The sequence below is a fragment of the Hibiscus syriacus genome, unplaced genomic scaffold, assembly GCF_006381635.1.
Source record: "Hibiscus syriacus cultivar Baekdansim isolate YM2019G1 unplaced genomic scaffold, ASM638163v2 tig00110372_pilon, whole genome shotgun sequence".
NCBI lineage: Eukaryota > Viridiplantae > Streptophyta > Magnoliopsida > Malvales > Malvaceae > Hibiscus > Hibiscus syriacus.
In genome coordinates this window covers 617505-636116 of record NW_024062709.1, presented here as the reverse complement: position 1 = coordinate 636116, position 18612 = coordinate 617505, and the positions used below count along the sequence as shown (strand labels likewise).

General features: G+C 33.6%; 1 pseudogene; it reads right to left on the bottom strand.

Moving 5' to 3' along the window:
• Positions 1-1046: 1046 nt before the first annotated feature.
• Positions 1047-2408, bottom strand: LOC120121421 (annotated as a pseudogene).
• Positions 2409-18612: the final 16204 nt, after the last annotated feature.

Sequence of the window (18612 nt, the reverse complement as noted above, 5' to 3'; positions counted from 1 at the left end):
CAAGAATCTTCAATTATGGTTTTTGTTGGGAAACCCTAATAAAATATTGTATACCTTTACCACCCAGTTTTGGATGCTGCCTTGTAACTAATATTCCTCTTATGTGCTATGGTTTATTTCAATGTTTTTAAAATCGGACCGGATCTTAAATCGGTGAATGTATTAATTTACTGGTTCAACCGAGGTTCAATTAGGTTGAATTGGTTTATATAAAATAATATTTTTTTTAAATTTTACATAATATTCAAAGCAATATTAATAAATATATATATATAACACTTTTTTTAAGTTTACAATATTAAAAGGTATAAAATATCACAAGTAGGGATGAACATGGGTCGGGTCGGGTTGGATTTTTAGACCACCCAACCCGAGAAGAAAGGGTACTCCACCCGTAACCCGACCCGACTGAAGGAATTATAATTTCACCCGACCCGACCCGACCCTATAGATAATTAAAAAACCCGATTTAATTTTTTATTTATTAAAACCCACAAATTTTTTATTTTAAAATATAAAAAATACCTAAAATAATTGTTGGAACTCACACCCTAATATCACGCTTGTCCCGCATTTTGCATCGTTTGGTTTCTTCACCGACCCTCGAAGCTCGAACCATGTCAGATCTTTTAGACGCAAACACAAGTGCACCAATCACCAACCAGGTCCAAAAGAGACCAGTTGATCCCACATTTTGATTAAAATAAAAAAGGAAAAAAGCGTGAAAAAATCATTAAAAAGAGTTAAAAATAGTTAAAATAATAGTTAAAATAGAACCGTCGGTTCTCAATCGGTTCCCAGCCGGTTCATTGCAGAACTGATTTTGGAAGCTGACCGGGCAGACAATTGATTGCCGGTTCAATCGGTCGAACCAGTCGGTCTGGTCCGATTTTGATAACCATGATTTATTTATATATGTATGTATGTATTTTATTGTCCATACAAAGTGATTGTCATCATTTTAATTTTATTTTATAACTTAAGTTATACAATACATCACCTTATTGGTTTGCTTTATTTATTGAAAGTGGTTGATGATAATGATGGGAATGAAAATTCTACTGTATTAACAAGAAAGATAGTTACATTCACTAAAATAAGCCCCATTAAAGTAAAAAAAAAAAACTAAAAATTACACAGTTTCTCCTCCCCAGTGTAAGAAAATTTGATCCTAAAGAGCTTTCTACTTCTATTTTTTTCTTCCTTTATCTAAAAAAAAAAGTAAAAATAATGAAAGATTAAGAGGCAGCAATTTTCTCAAAGTGCATGAGCCTGTTATCGGCCAATCTAGAAGTGTAAGCAGATGTTTTGTACTCGAACCATGTAAATTCTTTGTACAAGCTTTGTTGATCTCCTCTCATCAAAGATGGCAATGGTGCAATTTTCTCACTCAATGGTGGTCCACAGAAATAAATCATCGATAACCTTGATTTCACACTGTTGGCCACCACCCTATGCTTCACACTTTTGAACCTTCCATTCGTCATTACCTGATGAAATCCATTTCCAATCATTTAAAAAAATGAATTTTCTTGGTTTAATCTGTTTGGATTGAAAGTTTTTTTCCCCTTTACCTGTAAGGAGTCACCAACATTGATGAAAAATGAGTGGTGGTCAGGTGGGACTGAAATCCAAGAGCCGTCTCTAAGGGAGATTTGAAGGCCGGAAGTGTTGTTTGATCTTAGGACCGAGATGATTTGTGGGTCAGTGTGTTCTCCAAATCCAATCACATTGGCCTTCAGAGACTGAACAACATCTGGGCATGGAGGGTAATGGTTCAGCCTGAAAACAGAGTCACTCCGCTCATCCGTCATCAGCTTACTCAGCACATTCCTCGGTTGAATCTTTAGCCCATCCGCCACCATCTCCAGTATCTCGCACGCCATTTTCTTCACAGCCGCCATATAATTATTCAAAGCAACCCTGGAAACAAACAACAAAACACAGTTTCAAAAGCCAGTAACAAAACATAACAGATACCCTGTCTCTGGTAAGAAAAAAGTACCTGAAACTTCTGGGTTTTGAGTTGCGATGTTGGGGTCCTGGTTGGTCATGAGGAGGAGATATTCGACCCAACCAACATCGCCATTGGGACCGATCATTTTGTTGCCATATCCATAAGGTTTGGGCTGCCCTGTTCTCTCTTTCTCGCATAGGGGTAAAGAGAAGAAGTCGGTGGCTTCAGATTCCAGCCTGGAAATGAATTCCATGGGAACCCCATGGTTGACCACCTTGAAGAATCCGAATTCTTCACAGGCTTTGACTATCTGGTGTTTGGAATCCGATTCCGAGAGGTCCACGATAGGTATAAGAGGAGGGAACAATGCGGCAGAGGGCTGCTTGTTTCTGATATAAGACAAGTGTTCAATCGCTGGTTTTGATAATATCAACATTGTGTACCGCTTGCTCTGTCAGTTATCTTTTCGATAGGAGGAGGAAAGAAGAGAGAAGATGAACAAGATTGGATCTTGTTGGTGATGAAGATGTATGGTTTTTGGGTTTGAAGCAGATTTGGATAGCGGGGGGCAAATGAACAAATGGCTTTGGGTTTTGCTTCGCTATTTATAGGAAGAGAAAGAGAGAGAGGAAGTTTTTTCTAATATACAATATTTTTTTAACTAAGAAATAAACTTCCTTCGTTTATTTATTTATTTTACATGAGAGAGAGAGAGAGAGAGATGATAAGTAATTTTTAATCCAGGCAGGTTGAGCCGGCCGTCAGAACCTTTTAGAAAAGTAACCAAGTCAACACTCAACACCAATCCCCCGTTATTAATAATAGAAGTAGTTAATTATTCTAATAATTTTATTTTAATTACTTAATTATTTTTAAATCATATTTTTATTTTATTTTGATCACTTTGTTAAAATAAATAAAATTATCAGTATGATTTTATTTTATTTTATCTAGTAATAATATGACATTACTATCAATATTATCATTAACTTTTAAGGTGGATGATTAAAAAAACAAAAATAAATAAATTTAGATATAATTTAAAAATTAATTAGATTATCAAAACAAAACCATAAAATTAATCAAATGAATGAATATGTAGTTTACATTGCATAGTCCTCATAATTTTAATAATATGATTTTTCTATAGCCGAAATTTTAAAATATTTCAAATTTCCATCATTCGTTCATTTGGAGAATGAGAGCCTCTTTCATTTCGATTTGTCTTCTTGGAATAAGATGTCTTTGATTTGCATGCACTTAGGGGTCTACAACAAACTAGTCATCATAAATTGATTCTTTTAATATATATTAATTGAACCCACATACAACATAGCATAATCTCTCTAAATATATTACATGATATAAATATATAATAAGATAATTCAACTCTAATGGGTTAAAGTTCAATCGAACATAAGTATTTTTCAAAACAATTACTATTAATATTTTTATTGATACTTTAAAAATTAAAATATAAATTCCAATGTTACCATTTTTAAAATCAGATTTATAAATTGAGCGAGTTAGAGAGTGAAAGCTGATAAAAGCATAATTGATGAAAGCATAATAAAGAAAGATGGTTGGGGAAGGCAAACCTTGATACTATAACTTCCACACCATCTTTAAAACGGTGTGGGCATTAAACATAGCTAATAATATTCAATAGCATGAACCAATTTATTTCGGTGGTTAAAAATATTGTTGTTTTTTCTTGAGATTATAGGCTCTAACACCAACAACTGTAACAGAATGATTGAACGTTCACTGTCAAATAATTAAAAATATTTAAAACGAGTAATATTTTATAATCACTCTAACTTAATAAAAAACTAATAATATTCAAAACCCATGGGTTTTGACTAACAACAGTGTTTCTATTTTAATTTTATTGAGAATCTAACTTGCTTTGTGTTTACTGTAAAGTCAAGAGCCCTCTCAACTTTTCAACTTTGGTGTTCTCAGGCAATACTTTTTCCAGTTTATGTCTTTGATGTATTATATTATATTATACGGTAAAATATATAAATGATCATTGACTATAAAATATTATTTTATTGAATTTATCGATTATAAAAAATTATAAAATGGTCATTTGATTATTCATTGTGTTTTAAACTCATTCTTTTTCATTAAAAGTAGCGATTTGAGCTCGACGTTAACCTGTTGATTATGATTTGATAATTACTTGAGATCTTGAGATCATATTATATCATATATCAATCTGCATGGTAACTTTTAACTCAAATTGTCATCATTCTTAAAAAAAAAGGACAAGTTTTAAATAAAATAAATAGTTGAGTGAATATTTTATAATTTTTTTATTAGTGAGAGGATTTAAAAAAGTAACAATAGTCGGAAAATCTTTTATAACTTTTATGTAATTTACTTTATATTATATTAGTTAATAAAACCATCAATTACACGCGACACTGTTTAATACATAAATAATTCCTTTTCCGTACTATACCTTTGATATAAATATAATAGTGGTTTAAACCATCAATTATATGAGCCATTTATAAAGATTAATATTATCTGGACAAAATACTTTCTAGATTAATAAAATATGAGTACAATTTTACTTTAATTAATAAGTTTGAAATCTTATTAATTAGATCATTATTTTTTTCATTTAATTTCAGTCAAATTATTTATTTATTAAATTTCTGTTTGTTACTAATATAATTGATGACATAATACATTCTTAATTGAGATAATAACATATTAAATCTTCGTTACTTATATTTTCATCAAATTAATCTTAATTTTAATTAAAAATAATTTATTCAATAAAAAAGTGACACATATCATCACTATATTAATAAAAGATTACGTACTAACATTAAAGTGATAAACTTAAGATTTTTCTGAAAATTAACGGTTAACCGATACATCAAGCTAAGTATTTGTTTCATGATTAACCAAAGTTATATTTGAACTAAACTCTAGGCGATGCAAGATATTATATGAAAATAAGAACTGTATTTGGAAAAGGGAATATACTTGAGACCCTAATTGTATTTTATTAAACCGAAGAGATTATAAGATAATATATGTTTTAAAGATTCTAAATCATTTGATAATGAATGTTCAAACACTTCTAACACTTCTATAAGTGTTGATGTTCGAACCTGAAACATTTAAAGATAGCAATCATCCCTTCAACCAATGAGGCAAACTTAAATTAACATTTAGCACCCTATCGAAATAAATAACTATTATATAGTTGGCATAAGTTATAGGGTAAACTATCAAATTGATACTTTTCTTTTATATTTGTTTATTTTTGCTCATCGATTGTTGTCACTTACGTCATCGATTGTTGTATTTTGTTCACTAAGTCATTAATGCATGTTAGTTTGATGACATGACACACTAGTCAAAAGAGATTATTTTTTAACTCGACCCTTTAACTTTAAATATAATATGATTTTAACCCTTGGTTTTAGATATAAAATCATTTTGACCATTAAACTTTTGATAAATTATCAATTTGACCGAAATCTTGTTGAAAAAACAGCATCAAGTGGCCAAATTGAAGGCAAACTTTCAGTGGAAAGTTAAAAAAATATTAAATTTGTCAACAATTGGGGGCATCGAAAGTTGGCCTGATTTTGTTGAAAATTTACTAATGAGAAAGTTGCACATTTAGTCCTTGTACTTTAGGGTATTTACAAGATTAGTCCTTAAGCTTCAACTATAAATACTCTAACCCATTTAGCTTCAAAATCATCCCAAATCATTCTAGCTTTCTCCCAATACTAGAGAAATTAGAGAGTTTTCTTGAGAGTTGTTTTCTCCTTTTTTATCAAGAGAGAATTGTTATTGTTTTCTCCTTGTTAGTTCGAGAGAAGTTGTAATTCCTATTTTCTCATAGTGAAATTCTTCTACTGCTGCCCGTTGTTTTTACCCTATATTATTTAGGGGGTTTTCACATAAAATTTGTGTCTTCTTTATCTTCATTTTTATTTTCTCAAATTATCAGTTGCGATTTTGCTCTATCCGATAGCCGTATTTCGCAACAATTGGTATTAATAGCCATATTTGAGTGTGTAATATCTACTTATTGTCTTTGTGGTTGCCACCAAAAGGTGGGTCCTCCAACATAAGAAAGTAAGAAGGTATTACACAAATCTTTGAAGGTTCCAGAGAACTATTCATGATAGTGAAATAGCGGGAGCTATCCTTAATAGAAGCTATGGCAACAAAATTTGATATTGAAAAGTTCAATGGAAGAAATTTCTAATTGTGGAAATTGAAGATAAAGATCATCCTGAGGAAAGACGTTTGTCTAGCAGCTATCAGTGAAAGGCCGATAGATTTCACAGATGATAATAAATGGATCAAAATGGACGGGAATACTATGGCAAACTTTCGTCTGCTAATTTTCATATAGCATTAGCAGATGAAGTATTGTCAAGCATCGAGAAGAAGAAGACAACTAAGGAGATATGAGATCATATCACCAAACTATACGAGGCCACATCGTTGCACAATAAATTTTTCCTTAAGAGGAAATTGTACACTCTCCGGATGTCAGAATCTACTTCAGTGACGGAGCACTTAAACACGCTGAACACTTTATTTTCTCAGCTTACATCCTTAAGATGTACAATAGGAGAACAAGAACGTCTTGAACTTCTACTTCAAAGTCTACCTGATTCGTATGATCAACTCATCATCAACTTGACAAACAGTAATGTCACCAGTATAGTCTTCGATGACATTGCAGCTGTTATTCTATAATAAGAAAATCGGCCCAAGAACAAGGAAGACAGACAAGTAAATCTGCAACAAGAAGAAGCGTTGACAACGATGAGAGGAAGATCAACAGAACGTGGCTAAAGCAGCAGTCACAAACATGGTAGATCAAAGTCGAGAAGTAAAAAGAATTTAAAATGCTACAACTTTGGAAAGAATGGTCACTTGAAGAAGGATTGTTGGAGTCTAAATAAAAACTCCAATCCACAAGGCAATACCACAAACACTTCAGATGATGGAGATGCTCTATGTTGTGAAGCGTCAACCACCGTGGAAGGTAGAAAAAGATTTGTAGATATATGGCTCATTGATTCGGGAGCAACATATCACATGACCTCAAGAAGAGAATGGTTACATCATTATGAACCTGTCTCAGGAGGATCTGTGTATAGTTGCAATGATCATGCCTTAGAGATCGTTGGCGTTGGAACCATCAAATTGAAGATGTATGATGGAACAATTAAAGTTGTTCGAGATGTGCGACACGTGAAAGGCCTGAAAAAAATTTATTATCCGACGGATTGTTGGATAATAATGCAAGCAATATTGAAGCACGGAAAGGAACCATGAAGGTGTTCCGTGGAGCGCTTGTGGTGATGAAAGGTGAAAAGATAGCATCAAACTTGTACATGCTGAAGGGAGAGACTTTGTTAGAAGCAGAAGCCTATGTTGCCTCATGTAGTTCAGATTCTACAATGCTATGTCATCAGAAACTTGGTCACATGTCAGAACAAGGAATGAAAGTCCTTGTGGGGCAAAAACTACTTCCAGGCTTAACAAAAGTATCACTTACTTTGTGTGAGCATTGTATAACAAGTAAACATCACTGGTTGAAATTCAAGACGTTAAATTCTAGAGGCAAAAGTGTTCTAGAATTGGTTCATTCTGACGTATAGCAAACACCGGTTACATCCCTAGGCGGAGCAAAACACTTTGTCTCATTTATTGATGACCACTCCAGGAGATGTTGGGTGTACCCTATTAAGAAGAAGCCAGAAGTATTTTCAACTTTCAAAAACTTCAAAGCGCGGGTAGAACTTGATATTGGAAATAAGATCAAGTGTTTCAGAACAAATAATGGAGGAGAATACACAAGTGAAGAATTTGATGACTTTTGCAGGAAATAAGGCATCAAAAGACAATTCACAGTGGCGAACACTCCTCAACAAAATGGAGTGACAGAGCGGATGAACAAAGCCTTACTAGAAAGAACAAGAGCAATGTTGAGGGCTGTAAGCCTAGAAAAATCATTTTGGGTAGAAGCAGTCAATACCGCATATTATTTGGTGAATCGAGGTCCATCAACTACAATAGAGCTGAAGACATCAATAGAGATGTGGACTGGTAAACCAGCCGATTGTTCAAACCTCCATGTATTTGGAAGTATAGTGTATGTGATGTACAACTCCCAAGAAATTTCAAAGTTGGATCCAAAATCCAGGAAATGCAAACTCTTGGGATATGCTGATAGTGTAAAGGGGTATCGCTTATGGGATCCCACTGCCCGCAAAGTGAACATCAACATAGATGTTATCTTTGTAGAAGATACACTACAAAGAAAAGGAGACGATGATATCGCTGAAAAGTCAGAGACTACATAGATACACGTGGAAAAAGAGTTTGAACAAGGAGATTCTTCTGAAGTAGAACCAGCACATGATGAACAAGAACCAGAGAGTTCTTAAGCTCCAACAGCTCATCAATCAGATCGTGTGATAAGACGTCCCAATCGGTACTTAGATTATGTTATAGAAGGAAATATTGCATACTGCCTTTCAACAGAGGATGGTGAGCCATCAACATTCCATGAGGCAATAAACAGCTCAGATGCTTCACTATGGATGATGACGATGCAAGAAGAAATTGAAGCCCTTCATAAAAATAATACATGGAACCTTGTATCACTATCATAAGCAAGGAATCCAATTGGTAACAAATGAGTCTTCAAAATCAAGCGAAATGGTGACGATCAAGTTGAGAGGTATCATATAAGACTGATGATAAAAAAGATATGCTAAAAAAGAAGGTATTGATTTCAATGAAATCTTTTCTCCTATGGTTCGACTAACAACAATTCGAGTAGTCTTGGCAATGTGTGCTACATTAAACTTACATCTAGAGCAGCTAGATGTTAAAACAACTTTTCTTCATGGAAATCTTGAAGAAGAGATTTACATGCTCCAGCCTGAAGGTTTTGAAGAAAAAGAAAAAAAGAACTTGGTTTGCAGGTTGAACAAATCTCTATATGGTCTAAAGCAGGTGCCGAGGTGTTGGTATAAGAGATTTGATTCCTTCATTATGTTCCTTGGATACAACAGACTTAATGCAGACCCTTGTGCTTATTTCAAGAGGTTTGGTGATAACGATTTTGTTATATTGTTGTTGTATGTGGATGACATGTTGATTGCAGGACCCAACAAAGATCATATTGAAGAATTGAAGGTATAATTGGCTAGGGAATTTGAAATGAAGGACTTGGGATCAACAAATAATGTTCTAGGGATGCAAATTCACCGAGACAGAAGTAATAGGAAGATTTGGCTTTCACAAAAGAATTACTTGAAGAAGATCTTGTCACGATTCAACATGCAAGATTGTAAGCCAATTTCTACCCCTCTTTCTATTAACTTCAAATTATCCTCCTGTATGAGTCCTAGTAGTGAAGAAGAGAAGACGGAGATATCTCGAGTGTCGTATGCATCGGCAGTGAGAAGTTTATTGTTCGCTATGATTTGTACAAGACCAGACATTGCACAAGCAGTGGGAGTGGTTAGTCAGTACATGGCGAATCCAGGCAAAGAGCATTGTAATACAGTAAAGATGATCCTTAGATATATCAAAGGGACCTCAAATATTGCATTATGTTACGGAGGATCAAACTTACTTATCAATGGGTATGTCGATTCTGACTATGCAGGGGATTTGGATAAAAGCAAATCTACTAAAAAATATATGTTCAAAGTTGCTGCTGAAGCTGTAAGCTTGGTTTCAACAGTTGTAGCTACGTCCACAAAAGAGGCAGAATATGTAGCAGCTACACAAGCCAGTAAATAAGCAATTTGGTTGAAGATGCTATTAGAGGAGCTTGGGCACAATCAAGAGTATGCCTCTCTGTTTTGTGACCGTCAAAGTGACTTGTATCTAGCAAAGAATCCATCATTTCATTGAAGGACAAAACACATATGAGTTCAAAACCATTTCATTCATGAAAATATGGAAGAAGGGACGGTAGATATGCAGAAAATACATACCAAAGACAACATACCAGATTTCATGACGAAGGCGATCAATGTTGATAAATTTACTTGGTGTCGACCATCTTGTATCATGACAGAAACGTAAGCAACATGAAGGTACAAGGTAGAAAGAATGGTGTGAAGATATAGTTGTTCCAATCAAATCTTCAAGTGGGAGATTGTTGAAAAAACAACATCAAGTGGCCAAATTGAAGGCAAACTTTCAATGGAAAGTTGAAAAAAATATTAAATTTGTCAACAATTGGGGGCACCGAAAGTTGGCTTGATTTTGTTGAGAATTTATTAATGGGAAATTTGCACATTTAGTCTTTGTACTTTAGGGTATTTATAAGATTAGTCCTTAAGCTTCAACTATAAATACCCTAACCCATTTAGCTTCAAAATCATCCCAAATCATTCTAGCTTTCTCCCAATACTAGACAAATTAGAGAGTTTTCTTGAGAGTTGTTTTCTCCTTTTTATCAAGAGAGAATTGTTATTGTTTTCTCCTTGTTAGATCGAGAGAAGTTGTAATTCCTATTTTCTTATAGTGAAATTCTTCTACCGTTGCCCGTTGTTTTTATCCTATATTATTTAGGGGTTTTTCACGTAAAATTTGTGTATTATTTATCTTCATTTTTATTTTCTCAAATTATCAGTTGCGATTTTGCTCTATCCGATAGTCGTATTCCGCAATAAATCTCCCATCACCGACTGTTACTCTCCAGCGATCGCAGTCGGCCGCGATCATTGTTGTCACCATTATTATTATTATTACTATTATTATATATATGTAACCCCACATTTCTATTTATTTTTAAGTTGTCATTTGTTTATTTATATGTAAAACGTAGCTAAGAAGAAGATCGAATAGTGTGTCTTGACAATGGAGAGTGATTTGTAAGATTATATCACATGGGTACAGTGGTTGTGTTAATGGCAAGTATTATCATGTTTTGTTTATAGGGAGAAATAAAGTAGCAGAGGTGACTCGGAATGTTTCAGATTCATCTCCCTGCACTCCCAGTCCCATTAATCAACTGCTTCTTTCCATGTTTAATCAACTTCTCTAACCCCCTATTTTCGTACGCTCTTACTTTTACATATCAATAACGTTCAAAACTTGACATCGACACATTAGTCAAGCAAGAACACGACTTTACTAACTCAACAGGGTTCTGTCCTATATAATTTGCTTACATATACATTATAATAAAAAACAAAATTTGATGTATTATCGTATAAAAATTATGCGAGGCATGTTGAAGTGAATTAGAGTAATGGGTTTAGGTGCCCATTGCCTAGCCACGTGTACTTACAACAAATATGTTGGGAACTGTTGAAGTGAATTAGAGAAATGGAAATGACATTTTATTATATTTATCTTAAATTAATTTTGTTTTGATTACTTTATCATGACACTAATAATTTTATTAGTATTATTCCATGATATAATATATTTTGTTAATATTTGATATTGTGTAAGATTTAAAATAAAAAAAATTAAAATATTTTTCATTAAAATGGAACTAAGCCAGTGGTATAGGGGTAGAACATTAATGTGCATATATATATATATATAGTAAAATGTGGTGTATCCTTTGTCATGTAAAAACAACAATAAAATGCTGAGGAGAAGAAGGTAAACAAAGAAAGGTAATCAATGACCATAGTTGACCATTGAGTCACACTCAAAAGATTTCTTTTAAATTCTTTTTTCATTTTCAATTATTTTAGTCATGTAATTTATTAAAATGAAAATCCTTGCTGGAAGATAAGTGAAGACCCACTTCACTTCAATTCTGTTCTAAGAGATGAAAGATTCCTTTTACAATCTTTGGCATTCCCAAAGAGAAAACCGACCCAGCCTTTTATTTATTTATTTATGTGATTTAATTTAGATTTTGGGCTCGAAATTTGGGACAAAATCACACGTGGTAAAAGGGCAGCCTCCACTTGAACAGAACAGCTCCAACGCGTGGATGCGTAGGAACGGCTCGTTCCTTATCAGATTACGTGGCCTTATCTCATTCGTAGCTATCACTTTCGCCCAAATTATATCTTCACATCATTTTCTTCTAAATTCCTTAGTTTAATAAATTGTTTCGCAGCATTATTATATTTTATATTGATTGAAGTGAGTATATGTAGTTTTTGTTTATTTTTTTTTCAATTTTTCAATAATATATAAATCTTGTTTGAATTTGATATTTTTAAGGGGGAAAAAACTCACAATAATTTGGGACACCCAAAACAGCTCATCGACAGGCATGCATGATTTGCCTTTGAAATTTGATGTGACAAATGAACCAAGGCAACCTATCTTTGCCCCTTTCATCCTATGTTTCCCCTTACAAATATCTAATTTTGAATATCATTATTTGTAACTTTTTTTTACGTCTTATATAGAAAATCTTTCTTCCACGTTCAACTCTTTTAACACATATATTATAGGAAGATATTGATTGTAGATGATCATATCCTACACTAGAACATTGCCAATTTACTAAGTTATTCAATAGGCAATGGGGACTTGAGTTTAATTATTATATCTATGACATTTCTTAATTATATCCATGTCCCATTGAAGGTGTTCATGGATTGATTTAAACCGAGTCATTGTCCCATAAAGTAATATTTTTTCAAACTCGAATGGTTTTTAAAATGTATCAATATTGGCTACATTTGTATAAACATGGATTATAATTCAATAAGCACAATTATCATTTGCTCAAGGAATTTCTAAAACATAGGAGTAACCATAAACAAGATCCTACCAAATTACACAAGCATTTAGGATGGGAAAAGGTTGTACAAAAAGACCCCCTCTTCTTTAATTAAGTTGTGATGTACAGTCAACTTCATCAAAAAGCTTTGATGGGTAGTGGATTTCATTAGATGGGTTATTTTCATACGTACTCAATAGGTTTTTGTATTTTTTTGAAGAAAAAATATGGAAAGGTCAATCCCACCCAGTCCCTACTGTTCAAAAGGTTGAATATGATTTTTCTACATATTTATTCGTGGAACTAACAAAATATCTCTGGGTTTTTTTTTTTTCAAAAATTCTTTTGAATAATATCGATATTCCTTTTATCCAAATATTCCGACACTTCCGTTTTAGAGGTGATGCCAGAACTTGATCACTCATATCTCATGTTTCACCTTCAAAACAATACCACTCTTATTTGAATAAAACAATTTTGGTTGTAAAAAGAAGGGGGGGGGGTTGAAATTGCATTAGAAATGGTAATAGAACAGAACGTGTTGATATTTTACATGTTTGAGTTTTACGCGTTTACATGTTTTTTTATATGTTTGTTCGGATAGGATTGAATCAATCAAATAAATATTTTTATTTTAAAATTTGGATAGAATGTGACGTCATTAAACTCATATTAGATCGAATTCAAATGAAAAGAGTATATTTCTTAGATCGGATTAAGTTAACCGAAAATCAGACCTGACCCAACCCAACATATTGTCCAGCCTACTTTCCTTTCAACATGGTCAACTCCAACCACATCTTACTTTAGACACCCAACAAAATTAAGCCTCAGTTGCCATAATCAATCTATTGAACTATGCATCGTCTTACTGTTCTACCTTTATTTTGTATTCAAAATCTTATTGTTTTCTCAATCAGTCAACTTTAAAAAAATGCGCGCTTGCAGTTCTAATAAAGGCTAGAACCAAGGAGAGCAACATCATCCACAATTACTGGATTTCATTACATGTTTTGAGTCTTTTAGAAACTCGATCACTTTATGCAATGTTTTAGTGTGAAAAGATAAGATCAACTGTTTATCCATCCATGGATCATATCCATTGTGGAAAGACATGCATGGTGAACCTAGTAACATCAACTGTTTTTTATTTGAATAAATACATGAAAAAGTTTCATTATTTGTGGCAGGAACAGAGGGGCTTCAGTGCAGACCAAGAAAAAACCTTGAATGCCATTGGATCAGTTATCAAATCAGACAGAATTTCAACCCAAACATTAAGGCAGACAGCATGCTGTAAAAATAAGCACGACTCGCATACCTTTATATCGTATGAATTCAGGATTGGTCATATGCCAAACATTCGGACAAAGACAGGCAGTGCAGCCACCACATATCTATCACACATTCATCACATCAGTGAATAAGAAGGAACCATACAGTAACAGTAACTTCTCCCCCTTATCCTCTTCGGTTCAGTTAGTGAACGTATAATGCAAAACAACAGCGACTGAACAAGACATTTTCGAGCCACACCGTGTGGTGCAAGCATGCCGAATTACCACCAGAACCATAATAATTTCTGATGAGAAAGAATAACAAGATAAGAGTAGTTTCTGTCCATGCCAACTATCAAGGAAGTAGCCTGCATTTGAGTCAAATCCCATCTATCAACAATGCATCATGGTTAGTGCTAAACCGAAATCATAACTGAATTGAAAGTTAGTCAGAGCTATAGACATGGTTGCAATTATGTTCTAAATGTGACACTATAATCTACAGCACCTTGGAAGATCCCTCGAGTCTGTACGACATGAAGGAACCAATGTCATTGTAATCACCAATGGTGCAGCTGTAAAGATCACGCGAGAGGTGAAGAAACAGTGCTAAAGATAGAACAGGAGGAGTTAACGATATCCACCAACACCTAGTCAACCTACTCAACAAAAGCACTATATCAACAACGGGGGGTTACCATTTATCATAAACTTTCTCAACTGATAACGAGGCACGTTCCTCTTGTTGAATTTACTTTTCTCCTGCGAAAAAAATGTTTTAAAAGTTTCTAGAAAGAATAATTATGATATTAGGCATTAGAATAACGAGTTCGATCCAATTTCCAAAGGCCGAAGAATAGGAAAGAGAAGGGTTGGGTATGGGAAACATGAAGCTTTGCAGTTTTTTTAAGTTCCTCCTCCCTACATATGTCAAGTTTTTGTTTCCGTTGTGGTAGTATAAATAAAGATAAAAAATAATAATGAGAAAATCACCTCGAGCTAGCTTTGTTTCAATTCCATTGATCATCTAAATGAATTTTTGCTCCGGGATTCATGTCGGTTACGCCCAACCATTATAACTTGCCATTCTCTCATGTAACCGATCTTCCAAGTGTATCTTCGAAAGATGATTCTTGAGTGGATTAATCACAACTATTGCCGTCAAAACAATCAGAATTAAGTACTTGAAAGGTCCAACTCAGATTATGTTGTCTCGACGAGAATCAAATATGATCTCGTTTTCCTTAGCGGACTGCCGCTAAGTGTGTTCACGGGAAGTCGAATTGCCACAAGCTGATCATTCCTCCCAACTATATATTTAAACAACATCCAGACCAACAAACTCTTTTTGATTTGAAAGTGTTTAAAATTTGTAAGTAAGGCCAATTGTCAAACTAATAAACCAGAAAAATGATAATGTATCCCAAAGGAAATTAAGTGTTGTTTAATTCTCACGCATGAAATTGATTCATTACTAGGTCTCAGCTATAAAAAAAATTAGTTAAGTAAAAGAAAGTGAAAGGAAAAAAGAAGAAAAAAAACTTTTATTAAAACGAAAACAAAGTAACAAAAATGAAACTCAAGATGAAGATGAAGATGTCTAAGCCATACCCAAGGAGGGTATTTATAGGGTTCTAAATCCTAAAGATAACATGGAAATTAAAAAAAAGAAAAGATAATCCTAAAATTTTGGAAGATAATTCCAAATGTTTAAATTCAAACTTAATTTCCTAAAAAATCTCCTCAGATCATGCTGACTGAGCTGTTTCCAGAATGCTCCGCATGCTGACTGGAGCTTCTAAAAACTACCAGATAATAAAAAATGCGAATAACGCCCCTTTTTCTACTGATTCCAGAAAGCAATCCTTTGCACGAAAATAATCAAAATAGAACCCAAATCAGCAGTAATAAATTCATAAAATGAGAAAATTAACAAGTAAAAAGTGACAATTTAAAACACTCATAAGTTCAAAAAATTTCTTTCTTTCCTCGTTGGCAAGCAAAAAAGTAACACTTACATGACTAAACAACAGTAAAACAACCGTCTTGATACAGACAGAATAGTTTAATGGTTGTTTGTCATATAGAACTTTTTGCACTTACGTGAAACCTTGATTGTAGGAAGAGCAGTTATTTCGCTGAAGTGCTCGGTAGTGCTTCCAGTGGTTCATCTCAGAGTCTGGTGGAGCTGGCAGATCAGAGACAGAAACCATGTTAGCATGAACACATTAGGCCCACATATATATGTGAATAGCTAAGGTTTAAGAAAGTTAACCACACAGGATTTCCTAAGAACATTATACTTCGACAAATCCTGTGAATCTCAATCAACGGCTGCTATAAAACAAAAAGAATTTCTCATTAAATGCTAAGGAATGCAATTAAACCAGGGATTCATGCTTCAGTTCTTTGTTTCCATGTACAAGGGAATGCATAGGACCATTTTCTTAACATCACAAGTGAGTTTCAAGAGTCGAAATCGGAGAAGTTGCTCTACAAAGAATGGATTTCACATTTAGTGAATGAATGGTTACCTTGTACCAAATTTAACAGCTTGAACTTGCGTAAGAAGAACAGAAACAACAATGAGAATTACCAAACTCCTTCACTGGAATCATGTATAAATATAATTATGGACTGATGCAGCTAATTAAAATTGTAGAGCTTCACCTAACATCAAACTCCCTGATGAAATAGAACGAATTATACGGCCAGCTTGGGGCTACATATTCTATTTTTCAAATCACAAAGGATTATGCCAGGAAGAAGATTGCATGTCATAAAGATCAATTTCATCAAAAAAGAATACCCAGCAGATTTGTGGCGAAGAATTAATATCAAAGATAAGCAAATGTGGCAATTCATGAATCCACCGATTGTTTTTTCCAGGACGGGACTATTTGTTGTATGTTTCATGATATGCAATTAGTAGTCTTTTTTCAACACAAGCTGGAGACGAAAATAGGGTTCTTTTTCAAGAACCAATTCTTGCATGAATTCCAAGACGAGAACTGAGTGATTAGCATAATGCAGAAGCAGTAAAACATATCAATCAATTTCCAGAGTATGATCAGTAAAAGAATCCCGATTGTGTAAACCACCAGAAAGATTCTCGGAAGTGTAAACATATCAATCAATATCAATCAAGCCTATTTTCCTGGCTTTTTTACCCCACTGACACCGTTTGTTTTTATTTTTACTTTTCTAACACCGTTCCACCAATATTTCCAAAACTAGCACCCTTTCTGCTGAGTTGGCAAAGGCGCGTCCCCGGGGGCGCGCTTTACCCGATTTTTTCGCTGAGTTGGATGCCACGTGTGAAAGGCGCGTCCCCGGGGACGCGCCTTTGCCAACTCAGCAGACACGTATTTTGTTTTATAATAAATAGTTATTTTTATTATTATAAATTAATAATATATTATGTAAATGTTTCGATTATAATGTAAGAATTATCAAGTTTCGAGTATTTTGATTTTGATTATCGATCTATTAATTTTATCAGTTAATTATTTAAATGTTATCAATCTAGTCATCTCATATCAATATTTAACGAAAATATTGATGCATAAGTTAATAAATTAGTATAATTACATATTAATCTTCAAGACTTACATATTTATAAAATTAGTCTTATTGAAAATTTAATTTAATAAATTTAATCCTCCAATCAGAACATGAAATGTGTCATCGTATACATAAATTTTTTAATAACTTTTAATTTGTTTAATTTAATATTTTTCTCTACTTAGAAGGTGGAATTATTATATTTTAAAAAAAATTATAACTAATAATATTAAATATTATATTAAATAAATATATTAAATATATTTATGTATTTAAAAGTTAAAAAAATTATTTAGGTGTACATACATTGACAAATTATATAAATGCAATAACATTAAATTATTAGAAATAAAACATTCATTTAAAAACTTTAATTACATAAGAGTTAACGGTTATATGATGATAACAGAGCTGGACATTTTTTTCTATTGTGCCCGATGTTTCTACAATGCCCACATCGTTTTTGTTCTGTTGACTTCTCCCGAATATCCATATCACAATGTATTCTAGTAGATTTTGGACGACCTGAGTCCCTCAATAGCAATGGATCTGGGACAATTGTAAGCCAAGTTTGAATCTCATTTGGGTCTCTTTCGTTTCCTATGGGCGGAAACTCAAATTCATATACCTTGAAAACTTGTGAAAGTTGGTATACGGATCACATAATTTTTGTAGTCCAAATGCGAATGTGAGCAAGCAGCAATGACATGAGAGCATGGATATTTGAGTGCTTGAAAGAAACCACAATCGCACCACCTCTCTTGCAGATTAACTCTGAAAGAGTTAGCTTCAATCCCTTGCAGCGGACGTGGCATTTCGGTTACACGAACAATTCACGGGTGCGAGAAAAATTTGTAACTAACATCCCATTTGATGTAGCCATTTTTTTCTGTAAATCGGCTACTAGTCTTGGGTGGTAAATATGTCCGTTTTGCATCCAAGTAAGAGCTTGTCCACCGAGTTTTGCAAAGAGTTGACCCAAACGAAAATAAGTCGTTTTGACCAACGCCGTGACTGGTAAATGACGCGCCCCCTTTAAGGTTGAATTTATTGCTTCAGCCAAGTTTGTTGTCATATGACCATAGCGA